Raw genomic sequence first — 14,872 nt, 5'->3', positions numbered from 1 at the left:
CAGATATTACAGAGCAATGATTGTTAATCCTTTTTTGATGTTGTAGGTAATGATGAATGTGTGTGTGCATGCATGTTTGTGTTTGTTAGTGTGTGTGTGTGTGTGTGTGTGTGTGTGTTTTCTCCTTTTAGCTTTTCTGGTGTGGATTTATTTATTTCCTATAGTATTTTACATGTCATTAATATCTTTTGGTAGGAATTTTCCTTCTAGTAACTTCTTAGGGCTGATAGATATTGTTTAAATTTAGTTTTGTCACAGAATATTTTGTTTTCTCCATTTGTGGTAATTGTGCATTTTGCTGGGTATAGTAGTCTGGGCTGACATCTGTGCTCTCCTTGAGTCAGCAAGACATCTGTCCAGCCCCTTCTGTCTTTGAGCGTCTCTGTTGAGAAGTCAGGTTTAATTTGAATAGGTCTGCCTTTATATGTTACTTGGCCATTTTTCTTTCTGGCTTTTAATGTTCTTTCCAAGTTCTCTACATTTGATGTTTTGATTATTATGTTGCAATGGGACTTATTTCTGGTTCAATCTATTTGGTATATTGTAAACTTTTTCTATCTTCTTAGTCATCTCTTTCCTTAGGTTATATGAATTTTCTTACATTTTCTGGGCCTTTGATCTGTGAATCTTTCCTTTGTTTTATTCTTATTATTCATAGGCTTTGTCTTTTCATATTTTCCCAGTTTTCCTGGAAGTTTAGTGTCAGGAACATTTTAGATTTAACATTTTCTTTGACCAATGTGTCAACTTCTTATATCATCTTCTATGCCTGAGATTCTCTCTTCCAACTTTTGTATCCTGCTGGTGATATAGTTTCATCTCTAGTTCCTGTTCACTTATCTAGATGAAAATCCATTTCCAGGATTCCTCCAGGTTTTATTTTCATTTTCAGGTTTTAAACAGCTGGATTAATTTCCTTCACCTGTTTGTATTTTCCTGGATTTATTTAAAGGATTTAACCATTTACTCTTTAAGGGGAACAGGAAGAATCATGTGTGGGGAGAACAGAGGAACATAATAACTGGTACATGCAATTTGAATTGGGTTGTGTCTTGCTAGAAACTGAGGGCAACGGAAAAATTCCAGGAAGGAATCAGGGTGACCTTAGATAAAATTCCTAGGAATGGGTGATATGGAGTCTGAACTGGACAACTCTGTGCCAATACTTCTGTAGATGAATTGGGACACCAACCTACACCACCACACCATCAACCTACAATTTATTCTGTCTACAAGATGTGCTGGGAATAAATTTGACACAGAAATTTGGAAGGGGCCAACCAATGGCAGGTCCAAGTTGAGACCTTTGTATGGGAGGTAGCCCATTTCTGACACTCCTTGGAGGGCCATAATCCTGTGACTGTATAGCCTGGAGGCCCAGAATAGAAACAAATAAAATGGCAAAACAAACAAACAAACAAACAAACAAACAAACCCTAACTACAATAATGGGAAAAAGTCAATAAAATAATTTTTAATGATATTCTACTATTCTCATAGACTATTGTCTATCCCAGTTGTCATGAGAGAGGCTTTACTCTGTAACTCTGGAAACAGACCCAGAAACCCACTTCCAAAGATTAGGAAGAGCTTAGGAAATCCTGCAGAAGAGGGGAAGGAAGGATTACAAGAGTCAGTGGAGTAAAGATTACCACAAGAAAAAACTCATAGAATCAGCTAACATGGTTATCACAGAGACTGAACCACAAACCAGGGAGTCTGATGGGACTGACCTCAGCCCTCTGCACATATGTTACAGTTGTGTAGCTTGGTCTTTTTGTGAGACTCCTAACCCTTCCACTGTCTTGTGTAGCCTTAACAGAAAAGGATATGCTGGTCTTGTGCTTGACATGACATTCTGGTTAATATCCATGGGAAGCCTACCTTGTTTTGAAGAAAATTGGGTGAGTGGATGGGGCTTGGAGCAAGTGAACTGGGAGAAGAGGTAGAAAATACTGTAGTAGAGTTACAGAACAATAAATTAATCAATCAGTTAGTTAAATTCAATCATTTAATAGTGCTCAACAGTAAATTAAAATAAATATGAGTGTAGAAAGGGGAGAGATTTGTAACACCATAAAAACACCAACCCTCACATCTTATACACAAAGGAGGAACATAATTAAATAACAAAATCATAGAAATTATTTGCAATAAATTCATAGATGAAAAGTCCTTACACTTTCAGAAAGAAATATTCAATTAGGTACAAGAGGCCTACAGAAAACAAATGGAACAGAAAAGAAACATCACATGATATACTAGAGATAAAGTACTGGAAATACAAAACAAAGGCATTAAAAGCTGTGACAGACTCAGACACATCCCTTACAAGACATGCCCATCAGAAAAACAATTCAGCATGTATTAAGTAGAAACAGTTAAAGCAGAAGAGTGTGGAAGAATGCATACCAAAATCTGAAAGACCACAAATGCCAACTTGAGTATTATGCATAGTAAAACTATGCCCTATATTTGAAGGATAAATTAAAATATTCCATGATAAAGTATACAGAAATTTATGACACCTAAGCATCTGTATAAGGATTTTAGAAGTAATGCTAAAGTCTGAACAGAATGACTAGCACACACAGCTGGCTCCCAGGAATAAATACACATAATCAGAAAAGTTAATAAAAAGAGGTCTAAGAAAACATTACAAAAATCAACAAATGACAGGAACATAAACACATCCTCCAGTAATACTTCCGAATATTAATGGCCTCAATTGTCCTATTAAAAAACACAGACTAGCAGATTGACTTAGAAAACAGACTTTAAACCCTTCATGGAACCAAAAAAATGTCTTACTACCAAAGATAGATACCATCTTAAAGTAAAAGGATGAAAAACTATTTCCTAAGAAAATGGAATTAAGAATTGATCAGACATTGTTAATATAATATCTGACAAGATAGATTTCCAACCAAAACTACTCAGAACTGATAAGGAGGGTCTCTTCATACTCCTTAAAGATTGAATCTGTGATGAGGCTATTAAAAGTTTAGAACATCTTCATCAAACACAAGTGTAGTCAATTTCATAAGATAACAATCATACAACACAGATTAATCCTAATACAATGATTAGGTAACTTCATTACCCTAATCTCAACAATAGATAAGTTATCTAGGAAAAAATAAATTTTTTTGTGTCTCCATATCTGGTTTCCCTTATTCTGAGAATCTTCTGTCTCAATACTGTATAAACATTGCTCTCCAATCATTCCCTGATTCATCGATAAAGCTAGGTGACCATCCAGTGATAGAATATGGCTGGAATTCTTTGTAGCCTAGCGGAAGAGAAAGACAGGGAGAGAGGGAGAGGGAGAGGGAGAGAGGAGGAGACAGAGGGACACACAGAGAAACAGAGAGACAGAGAGTCAGCATAGGAAATAATTAACCACAGGTAGAGAATACAGGAAACACCATGAGAAAACACCTGGAGCTCAGAAGGCCATATCTACACTAACATGCAAGTATCACTGGGATTTTGACTGAGAGATAGTCATAGTAGCTTAGAGTATTAAAACACTACACAGTTGTTGTGAACTAAAAGATTGTTAAATGTTAGGAGCCATATTAAGACAAGCTAATAACTAGCTGGTATTCCTTCCTGAGATGGTCTGCTTCTGATTAATTTGTGACAGATTCAGTCTTATGGGGAAAGCTTAAGATAATTCATTTTATGAAATATTCCTGCTATTAATATGCTTTTCCTGTTATTATTAAACCTACATAAAACTTCAAGTTTTAATCTGCACTCTGGAATTAATCTTGTGTCACAGCTCTCCATACCCAAATCCAGCCCAGAGAGAGCTTGTCTCACATGAGTCCTGTCACACCTAAGTTCACAAGTAAGACCACCACTATTGCTCCAATATCTGGCCCAAGAGAAACACAACAGGATGCCACAGGATACAGCAACTGTGGAACAGCTGGGAACAGATTTCTTCCAGCTTCCATCGATGCCCTGGAGCTGACCCTGTGCCATAGCTCTATGTACCCAAATCCCACCAAGAAAGAAATGGTCTCCTGGGAGGGCAGACAAACCTAAGGCCACTGGCACACAGATTCAAGAATAACAAGCTCCAGTCAGAGACAGAAAGACTAGCTAACACCAGAGATAAACAGATGGTGTTGTCAGAGGCAGGACAAGAACTTAAAGAACAGAAACAGAGGCTACTTGGCATCATTAGAACCCAGTTCTCCTACAACAGCAAGATCTGGATACCCCCAACACATCAGAAAAGCAGGTTCTGATTTAAAATCAGTTATCAGGATGATGATAGAGCTCTTTAAGAAGGACAAAAACAACTCCCTTAAAGCCATACGGGAGAACACAGGTAAAGAGGTAGAAGCCCTTAAATAGGAAACACATAAATCCCTTAAAGAAATACATGAAAACACAACCAAACAGGTGAAGGAATTGAACAAAACTACCCAAGATCTAAAAATAGAAATAGAAACAATAAAGAAATCACAAAGTAGGACAACCCTGAAGATAGAAAACCTAGGAAAGAGATCAGGAGTCATAGATACAAGCATCAGCAACAGAATACAAGAAAGAGAAGAGAGACTCTCAGGTGCAGAAAATACCTTAGAAAACACTGATAAAACAGTCAAAGAATGTGCAAAGTGCATAAAGCTCCTAATTCAAAACACCTAGGAAATCCAGGACAATGAAAAGACCAAATCTAAGGATTATAGGTATAGGAGAGAGCAAAGATTCCCAACTCAAAGGGCCAGTAAAGATTTTCAATAAAATTATAGATGAAAACTTCCCTAACCTAAGAAAAGATGGTCATAAACTTACAAGAAACCTACAAAACATCAGATAGATTGGATCAGAAAAGAAAATCCTCCCGTCACAACATAATGAAAACATCAAATGCAAGAAACAAGGAAAGAATAGTAAAAGCAGTAAGGGGAAAAAGTCAAGTAATGTATAAAGGCAGACCTCTCAGAATTACACCAAATTTTTCTACAGAGACTTAAAAGCCAGAAGATCCTAGGCTGATGTCATACAGACTTTTTTTATCATTATTAACTTGAGTATTTCTTATTTACATTTCAATTGTTATTCCCCATCCCGGTTTCCGGGCCAACATCCTCCTAACCCTTCACCCTCCCCTTCTATATGGGCTTCCCCTCCCCATCCTCCCCCCATTACCACCCTCCCCTCAAGAATCACGTTCCCTGGAGGTTAAGTCTTGGCAGGACCAAGGACTTCCCCTTCCACTGGTGCTCTTACTAGGCTATTCATTGCTACCTATGAGGTTGGAGCCCAGGGTCAGTCCATTTATAGTCTTTGAGTAGTGGCTTAGTCGCTGGAAGCTCTGGTTGGTTGGCATTGATATTCATATGGGATCTTGAGACCCTTCAAACTCTTCCAGTCCTTTCTCTGATTCCTTTAACGGGGGTCCCGTTCTCAGTTCAGTGGTTTGCTGCTGGTATTCGCCTATGTATTTGCTGTATTCTGGCTGTGTCTCTCAGGAGAGATCTATAACTGGTTCCTGTCACCCTGCACTTCTTTGCCTCATCTATCTTATCTAGTTTGGTGGCTGTATATGTATGGGCCACATGTTGGGCAGGCTCTCAACGGGTGTTCCTTCTGCCTCTGTTCTAAACTTTGCCCCCCTATTCCCTCCCAACGGTATTCTTGTTCCCCCTTAAAGAAGGAGTGAAGCATTCGCATTCTGGTCATCCTTCTTGAATTCCCTGTGTTCTGTGCATCTAGGGTAATTCAAGCATTTGGGCTAATAGCCACTTATCAATGAGTACATACCATGTGTGATTTTCTGTTATTGGGTTACCTCACTCAGGATGATATTTTCCAGTTCCATCCATTTGCCTATGAATTCCATAAAGTCATTGTTTTTGATAGATGAGTAATATTACATTGTGTAGATGTACCATATGTTCTGTATCCACTCCTCTGTTGAAGGGCATCTGGGTTCTTTCCAGCTTCTGGCTATTATAAATAAGGCTGCTATGAACATAGTGGAACACGTGTCTTTGTTATATGTTGTGGCATCTTTTGGGTATATGCCTAAGAGAGGTATAGCTGGATCCTCGGGTAGTTCAATGTCCAATTTTCTGAGGAACCTCCAGACTGATTTCCAGAATGGTTGTACCAGTCTGCAATCCCACCAACAATGGAGGAGTGTTTCTCTTTCTCCACATTTGCTGTCACCTGAGTTTTTGATCTTAGCCATTCTCATTGGTGTGAGGTGAAATCTCAGGGTTGTTTTGATTTGCATTTTCCTTATGACTAAAGATGTTGGACATTTCTTAAGGTGTTTCTCAGCCATTCGGCATTCCTCAGCTGTGAATTCTTTGTTTAGCTCTGAACCCCATTTTTAATAGGGTTATTTGTCTCCCTGTAGTCTCACTTCTTGAGTTCTTTGTATATTTTGGATATAAGCCCTCTATCAGCTGTAGGATTGGTAAAGATCTTTTTGCAAACTGTTGGTTGCTGTTTTGTCCTAATCACAGTATCCTTTGCCTTACAGAAGCTTTGCAGTTTTATGAGATCCCATTTGTCAATTCTTGATCTTAGAGCATAAGCCATTGGTGTTTTGTTAATGAAATTTTCTCCAGTGCCCATCTGTTCGAGGTGCTTCCCTACTTTTTCTTCTATTAGTTTGAGTGTATCTGGTTTGATGTGGAGGTCCTTCACCCACTTGGACTAAAGCTTTATACAAAGTGATAAGCATGAATCAATCTGCATTCTCCTACATGCTGACCTCCAGTTGAACCAGCATCATTTGCTGAAAATGCTATCTTTTTTCCATTGGATGGTTTTGGCTCCAATGTCAAAAATCAAGTGCCCATAGGTGTGTGGGTTCATTTCTGGGTCTTCAATTATATTCCATTTGTCTATCTGTCTGTCTCTGTACCAATACCATGCAGTTTTTTATCACTATTTCTCTGTAATACTGCTTGAGTTCAGGGATAGTGATTCCCCTAGAAGTCCTTTTATTGTTGAGGATAGTTTTAGCTATCCTGGGTTTTTTGTTATTGCAGATGAATTTGCAAATTGTTCTGTCTAACTCTGAAGATTTGGATTGACATTTTGATGGGGATTGCATTGAATCTGTAGATTACTTTTGGTAAAATGGCTGCTTTTACTATGTTAATCCTGCCAACCCATGAGCATGCTAGATCTTTCCATCTTCTGAGGTCTTCTTCAATTTCTCTCTTCAGAGATTTGAAGTTCTTATCATATAGATCTTTTACTTGCTTGGTTAAAGTCACACCGAGGTATTTTATATTATTTGGGACTATTATGAAGGGTGTTGTTTCCCTGATTTCTTTCTCTGCTTGTTTCTCTTTTGTGTAGAGGAGTGTACTGATTTTTTTGAGCTAATTTTATACCCAGCCACTTTGCTGAAGTTGTTTATCAGCTTTAGTAGTTCTCTGGTGGAACTTTTGGGATCACTTAAATATACTATCATATCATCTGCAAATAGTGATATTTTGACTTCTTCTTTTCCAATCTGTATCGCCTTGACCTTTTGTTGTCTGATTGCTCAGGCTAGAACGTCAAGAACTATATTTAATAAGTAGGGAGAGAGTGGGCAGCCTTGTCTAGTCCCTGATTTTAGTGGGATTGCTTCAAGTTTCTCTCCATTTAGTTTAATGTTAGCAACTGGTTTGCTGTATATGGCTTTTACTATGTTTACGTATGGGCCTTGAATTCCTATTCTTTCCAGGACTTTTATCATGAAGGGTTACTGAAATTTGTCAAATGCTATTTCAGCATCTAATGAAATGATCATGTGGTTTTGTTCTTTCAGTTTGTTTATATAATGGATCACGTTGATGGTTTTCCGTATATTAAACCATTCCTGCATGCCTGGGATGAAGCCTACTTGATCATGGTGAATGATTGTTTTGATGTGCTCTTGGATTCGGTTTGCCAGAATTTTACTGAGTATTTTTGTGTTGATATTCATAAGGGAAATTGGTCTGAGGTTCTCTTTCTTTGTTGGGTCTTTGTTTGGTTTGGGTATAAGAGTAATTGTGGCTTCATAGAAGGAATTCGGTAGCCCTCCATCTGTTTTAATTTTGTGGAATAGTTTGGATAGTATTGGTATGAGGTCTTCTCTGAAGGTCTGATAGAATTCTGAACCTGTGTGGACCCGGGTTCTTTTTGGTTGGGAGACCTTTAATGACTGCTTCTATTTCGTTAGGAGTTATGGGGTTGTTTAAATGGTTTAACTGTTCCTGAATTAACTTTGGTACCTGGTGTCTGTCTAGGAAATTGTCCATTTCCTGAAGATTTTCAAGTTTTATGGAATACAGGCTTTTGTAGTAGGATCTGATGATTTTTTGAATTTCCTCTGATTCTGTAGTTATATCTCCCTTTTCGTTTCTGATTTTGTCAATTTGGACACACTTGCTGTGTCCTCTCATTAGTCTGGCTAAGGGTTTATCTATCGTGTTGATTTTCTCAAAGAACCAACCTTTGGTTCTGTTGATTCTTTCTATGGTCCCTTTTGTTTATACTTGGTTAATTTCAGCACTGAATTTGATTATTTCCTGCCTTCTACTCCTCCTGGGTGTATTTGCTTCTTTTTGTTCTAGAGCTTTTAGGTGTGCTGTCAAGCTGCTGATATATGCTCTCTCCTGTTTCTTTCTGCAGGCACTCAGAGCTATGTGTTTTCCTCTTAGCACAGCCTTCATTCTGTCCCATAAGTTTGGGTACGTTGTACCTTCATTTTCATTAAATTCTAAGAAGTCTTTAATTTCTTTGTTTATTTCTTCCTTGACCAGGTTATCATTGAGTAGAGCATTGTTTAATTTCCACATATATGTGGGCATTCTTCCCTTATTGTTATTGAAGACCAGCTTTAGCCTGTGGTGGTCTGATAGCATGCCTGGGATTATTTCTATCTTTCTGTATCTGTTGAGGCCTGTTTCATGACCAATTATATGGTCAATTTTGGAGAAAGTACCATGAGGTGGTGAGAAGAATGTATATCCTTTTGCTTTAGGATAGAATGTTCTATAAATATCTGTTAAGTCCATTTGGTTCATGATTTCTCTTAATCTGTCTATGGATCTGTTTAATCTCAGTTTCCATGATCTGTTCATTGATGAGAGTGGGGTGTTGAAATCTCCCCCTATTATTGTGTGAGGTGCAATATGTGCTTTGAGCTTTAGTAAGGTTTCTTTTATGTATGTAGGTGCCCTTGTATTTGGGGCATAGATATTTAGGATTGAGAGTTCATCTTGATGGATTTTTCCTTTGTTGAATATGAAGTGTCCTTCCTTATATTTTTTGATGACTTTTTGTTGAAAATCGTTTTTATTCGATATTAGAATGTCTACTCGAGCTTGCTTTTTCAGACCATTTCCTTGGAAATTTGTGTTCCAGCTTTTCACTGTGAGGTAGTGTCTGTCTTTGTCTCTGAGGTGTGTTTCCTGTAGGCAGCAGAATGCAGGGTCCTCATTGCTTATCCAGTTTGTTAATCTGTGTCTTTTCATTGGAGAGTTGAGACCAATGATGTTGAGAGATCTAAGGAATAGTGATTATTGCTTCCTGTTATAGTCATATTTGGATGTGAGATTATGTTTGTGTGCTTTTCTTCTCTTTGTTTTGTTGCCAAGATGATTAGTTTCTTGCTTTTTCTAGGGTGTGGCTTGCCTCCTCATGTTGGGCTGTACCATTTATTATCTTTTGTAGCCCTGGATTTGTAGAAAGATATTGTTTAAATTTGGTTTTCTCATGGAATATCTTGGTTTCTCTATATAGGTTAATTGAGAGTTTTGTAGGATACTGCAACCTGGGCTGGCATTTGTGTTCTCTTAGGGTCTGTATGACATCTGTCCAGGATCTTCTGGCTTTCATAGTCTCTGGTGAGATGTCTGTTGTGATTCTGATAGGTCTGCCTTTATATTTTACTTGACCCTTTTCCCTTACTGCTTTTAATATTCTTTATTTGGTGCATTTGGTGTTTTGACTATTATGTCACAGGAGGATTTTCTTTTCTTGTCCAATCAATGTATTTGAAGTTCTGTAGGTTTCTTGTATGTTTATGGGCATCTCTTTCTTTAGGTTAGGGACGTTTTCTTTTATGATTTTGTTGAAGATGTTTACTGGTCCTTTGAGCTGGGGGTCTTCAATCTCTTCTATACCTATTATCCTTAGGTTTGATCTTCTAATTGAGTCCTGGATTTCCTGTATGTTTTGGACCAGTAACTTTATTCGTTTTTCAGTTTCTTTGACTGTTGTTTCAATGATTTCTGTGGAATCTTCTGTTCCTGAGATTCTCTCTTCTATCTCTTGTATTCTTTTGGTGATGCTTGTATATACGGCTCCTTGTCTCTTCCTTTGGTTGTATATATCAAGGGTTGTTTCCCTGTGTCCTTTCTTTATTGCGTCTCTTTCCATTTTTAATTCCTTCACCCGTTTGATTGTGTTTTCCTGGAATTCTTTCAGAGAGTTTTGTGATTCCTCTCTATAGGCTTCTACTTATTTATTTATGTTTTCCTGCGTTTCTCTAAGGGAGTTCTTTATGTCTTTCTTGAAGTCCTCCAGCAACATGATCAAATGTGATTTTAAATCTAGATCTTGCTTTCCTGGTGTGTTTGGATATTCAGTGTTCGCTTTGGTGGGAGAAGTGGGCTCTGATGATGCCATGTAGTCTTGTTTTCTGTTGCTTCGGTTCCTGCGCTTGCCTCTTGCCATCAGGTTGTCTCTGGTGTTACCTTGTTCTGGTATTTCTGACAATGGTTAGACTGTCCTATTGACCTGTGTGTCAGGAGTGCTGTAGACCTGTTTTCCTGTTTTGTTTCAGCCAGTTATGGGACCAGATTGTTCTGCTTTTGGGCGTGTAGTCTTTCCTGTCTACAGGTCTTCAGCTGTTCCTGTGGGCCCGTGTCCTGAGTCCACCTGGCAGGTCGCTTGCAGCAGAAAAGTTGGTCTTATCTGTGGTCCCGCAGCTCAAGTTGCTCGTGGGGGGGCTGCTTTTGAGCTCTCAGTGAGGGTGGCAACCACGAGGGCCTGCACTACCTTTTCCTGGAGCCCCGGTGCACCGGTGTTCCAGATGGCATTAGGTGTTTTCCTCTGGAGTGAGAAATGTGGGCAGAGTGTAGTCTCTTCTGGCTTCTCAGGTGTGTCTGCCCCTCTGAAGGTTTAGCTCTTCCTCCTACAAGATTTGGGTGCAGAGAACTGTTGACTGGTTCGCCTCAGGTCCAGGTGGTGTCTGTACTGTGGGGGTCTGCCATTCGAGTCCTGTTTGGGGTTGTTAACTGTTCTTCCCTTGGTGATCTCTAAGGACTGGTGTCTCTATAGTGGAATACAGTGAGTAAAGTGTATCAGGCAAAAGAAAGGTGATATTCATCTGAATTCCCCTTCTGTTTCAGAATTGGAGCAGACAGACAGACCTTGGGCATCCTCTCTTCAGAAGGCCTGCCCCTGGCGGGATTTCCAGGAAGTCTGTATAGACAGATTTGTGATTCATCATTCCCACTTCAAGGCCTGAGACACTATGGCATTTACACAGCAGATTCAGCCAGAGCTGCAATCAGCCTCATGTCCACATGTGTTGCCTATCTTAAGATAACATAGCAGCCAAGCACCGACTCTACTCAAAAGAATCTCTGTGGTTTTAGACACTTCATTAGAGAAAACTGATTTCCCCTTTCCCTACAGGTATCAATTGCAAGTGACTTCTCAATTAGGGAGTAGAACTGAGTGTCCTCTTCCTACTCTCTGTGATGGGGTCCCATCTTGTTTGAACCTGTATTGGTTTTGTGCTTGTTTCCACTGTCTCAGTGAGTTCACATGTTTGTGCATCAGTCATGTTGTATCTGGAAAACACTGTTTTTATTTGGAATCATCCCTCACTTTTGGATCTCACAATCTTTTTGCTTCTGTCCTGCATAAATCTCTGATCTTCAAGGGTAAGAGGAAGGCAATCCATTTGAAACTAGGTACTCCAAAAAGACCAACACTGAATGCCTGGATATGATTGCCTAGAAATTTGTAGAAACTGTTGAAGTAGACTCCTGCAGAGACAAGCAGAATCCTTGTAAGAGAAACTTTCCAGCAGAAAAGGTAAAAGAAACAAACCATAAGCATTCACATGGTCACAGGTGTGGGCATGTGAATGGAAAAGAGCATGGTCACACCTGTTTGGGCTTAGAAACCCTGGAAGGTGGCAGGCTCATGACTTCCATCACACTCAGCATGATCATGGGTTGAAATTTTCAAAAAGACTCATTCCATAAGAGATCTGGGCAAACTTGAGGAAGGACTGACACCTACTAGTGATTGAGCATGTATCCACTGCAATCAATTTGTTTACACTCTCTGGGAAATTGCTCAAGCATCACCCCTATATTCCAGATTGAAAGTGGAGCCACAAACTACACCTTCTCATCAGAACCACTTGTTTCATAAGACATCACAATATGGTGGGGAATTTGAAATCATCCTACTATGAAAAAATATGCTGACTGGTGTTATAATGTTTATCTCTTTTGTTATTCTTGACTTTTATTTCTTGTTTTTTAATCTTCACTCATGCATATATATCTTTTTGTTTTAATTTTTATAATAAAATGTAATAAGCTAATTTAAGAATATCAAAGTTGGACATGACAAACCAAAACAAGGAAAATAGCCCAAGAGGGCACAAGAATCAGAGATCAAGTTTGCATACTCATGAATCCCATAAAAACACTAAACTAGAAACCATGATACATAAACCGAGGATGTGGTTTTAGCCCATGAAAGCCCTGAGCATGTTGCTTCAGTCTCTGTGAGTTCATATGAGGTTTGCTCACTTAATTTCGAGGGTCAGGTTTCTTGGTGTTTCTTATCCCCATTGGCTCTTATATTCTTTCTGCCTCCTCTTCTGAAGTGTTTCCTGAGCTCTGAGGGGAGAGATTTGATGAAGACATGTCATGTCGGGCTGAGTGCTCCAAAGTTCTCTCTGTGTTTTTTCCCATCTGCTGGAGGAAGAAGTATCACTGATTATTGCACTGATGTATGAATATAACAGAATATAATTGGGAGTCATTATTAGTAAGATTTGTTTGTGTAGACCAGTATTATTTGCTTTGTTTTCTTTAGGCTCATGGGTCATCTAGTCTCTGAATCTTGGTCACACAAGCAGTGTCAGGTATGGGCTCTATCTTAGGGAAGGTACTTTAAATCAAATCATTATTAGTTGGTCATGCCCACAAGCTTCATGCCACTATTGGCATATCTTGGAAGTAAGAAACCACTGTAGATCAAAAGAGTTTGCAATATTTTTGTTTCTCTTTTGAGAATGTGTAGAGTACCTTCCTGCTTTATGTAGGTGTTAGCTTAACTTCTCCATGTTCAATGATTTCTGTGAGTGCTGTCTTCAGCACTGGAGCTTTGCTGTCAAACTTTGTGGAGAGCATCCTATTGTCTTGGCAATAACATATGTTGTTTGGGAATTTGAGTTGCACTGGAGCCTATAACCAGGAAATGTTCTGTAACGCTCCAGAAATATTCCTTATCTACTTTGTGAAAGCATAACTGCCTCGGATTGTTTCTGCAGTCTTGCTTGAAAGGATCTCCCATCCCACCTTGTGGTTTTGCCCTATAAAAAGGGAATTGAAAACTGGTTCAAGGATGGTCTCATGAGAACTTCCTTAGGGGGAGACAGCTGTAACGTGCACACAAATAAAACTTCAGAATTTTTTATTACTTTTTTACATTTCCCATGTTCTCCCTCCACAAGCCCCTCCAACCCCTCCCCTGTCACCTTTGCCTCTAAGACGGTGCTCCCACACCCATCCCTTCCTACCTCATACCTCTAGCATCAAGCAAATTCCCTGAGGCATCAAGCCTCAACAAGACCAAGTGCATCTCTTCCCAAAGAGGGCTGACATGGAAGTCCTCTCTTAGACATGTATTTGGGATCACAAATCAGGCCATGTATACTCTTTGGTTGGTGGCTAAGTTCCCTTAAGCTCTGAGGGTCCAATTTGTTGAAACTGTTGTTCTTCCTATGGGTTTGTAATCCCCTTCAGCCTCTTCAGTCCTTCTCATAATTCTTCTATTAGGGTTTCTGGACTCAGTCCAATGGTTGAGTTTAAGTATCTGCATCTCTTTCAGGCAGCTGCTGGCAGAGCCTATCAGAAGACAGCCATAGGATGTTCCTGTCTGCAAGCACATCTTAGCATCAGCAATAGTGTCAAGATTTGGTATCTGCTCCTGGAATGGATCACAAAGTGGGCGGTCTTGGAATTGCCTTTTCTTCAGTCTCTGCTCCATTTCTTTGGTCCCTGCATTTCCTTCAGACAGGAACAATTCTGGTTTAAAAAATTTGAAGATGAATGGGTTGCCCCATCCCTCAACTGAGAACCATGTTTATTTACTAGAGGTGCTCTGTTCAGGTTCTATCTCCCAGCTGATGTACATTTAGGCTAATGTCATCTCTATTCGGTCCTGGGAGCCTCCCTCATTCCTGGTGTCTGGAATGTTCTAGTGGTTCTCCCCACTCCCCACCCCACACTGCTGCATATTTCTATTCAATCTCATGGCCCTCTGGGCTTCTCTTCTGTTTTATTCCTACACGTGACCTGCTCCACCCTTTTTCCTCTTCCTTCCTTCTCTCATCCATGTCCTCCCCTTTCTCTGCCTCCTGTGATTCTTTTGTTCCCCATTAGAGCTGATTGAAATATCCACACTTGGACCTTGCTTTTCATTAAGCTTCATATGGTTTTTGAGCTGTATCATGGGTATTCTGTACTTTTGGGCTAATGACCACTTATCAGTGAGTACAAACAATGTATATCCTTTTGGGTCTGTGTTACCTCACTCAAAATGATATTTTCTAGTTCTGTCCATTGCCTGCAAAGTTTGTGATGTCCTCATTTTT

Source organism: Rattus norvegicus, chromosome 4 (genome assembly GCF_036323735.1).
Source record: "Rattus norvegicus strain BN/NHsdMcwi chromosome 4, GRCr8, whole genome shotgun sequence".
NCBI lineage: Eukaryota > Metazoa > Chordata > Mammalia > Rodentia > Muridae > Rattus > Rattus norvegicus.
Note: the sequence above shows the minus strand (reverse complement) of the source record.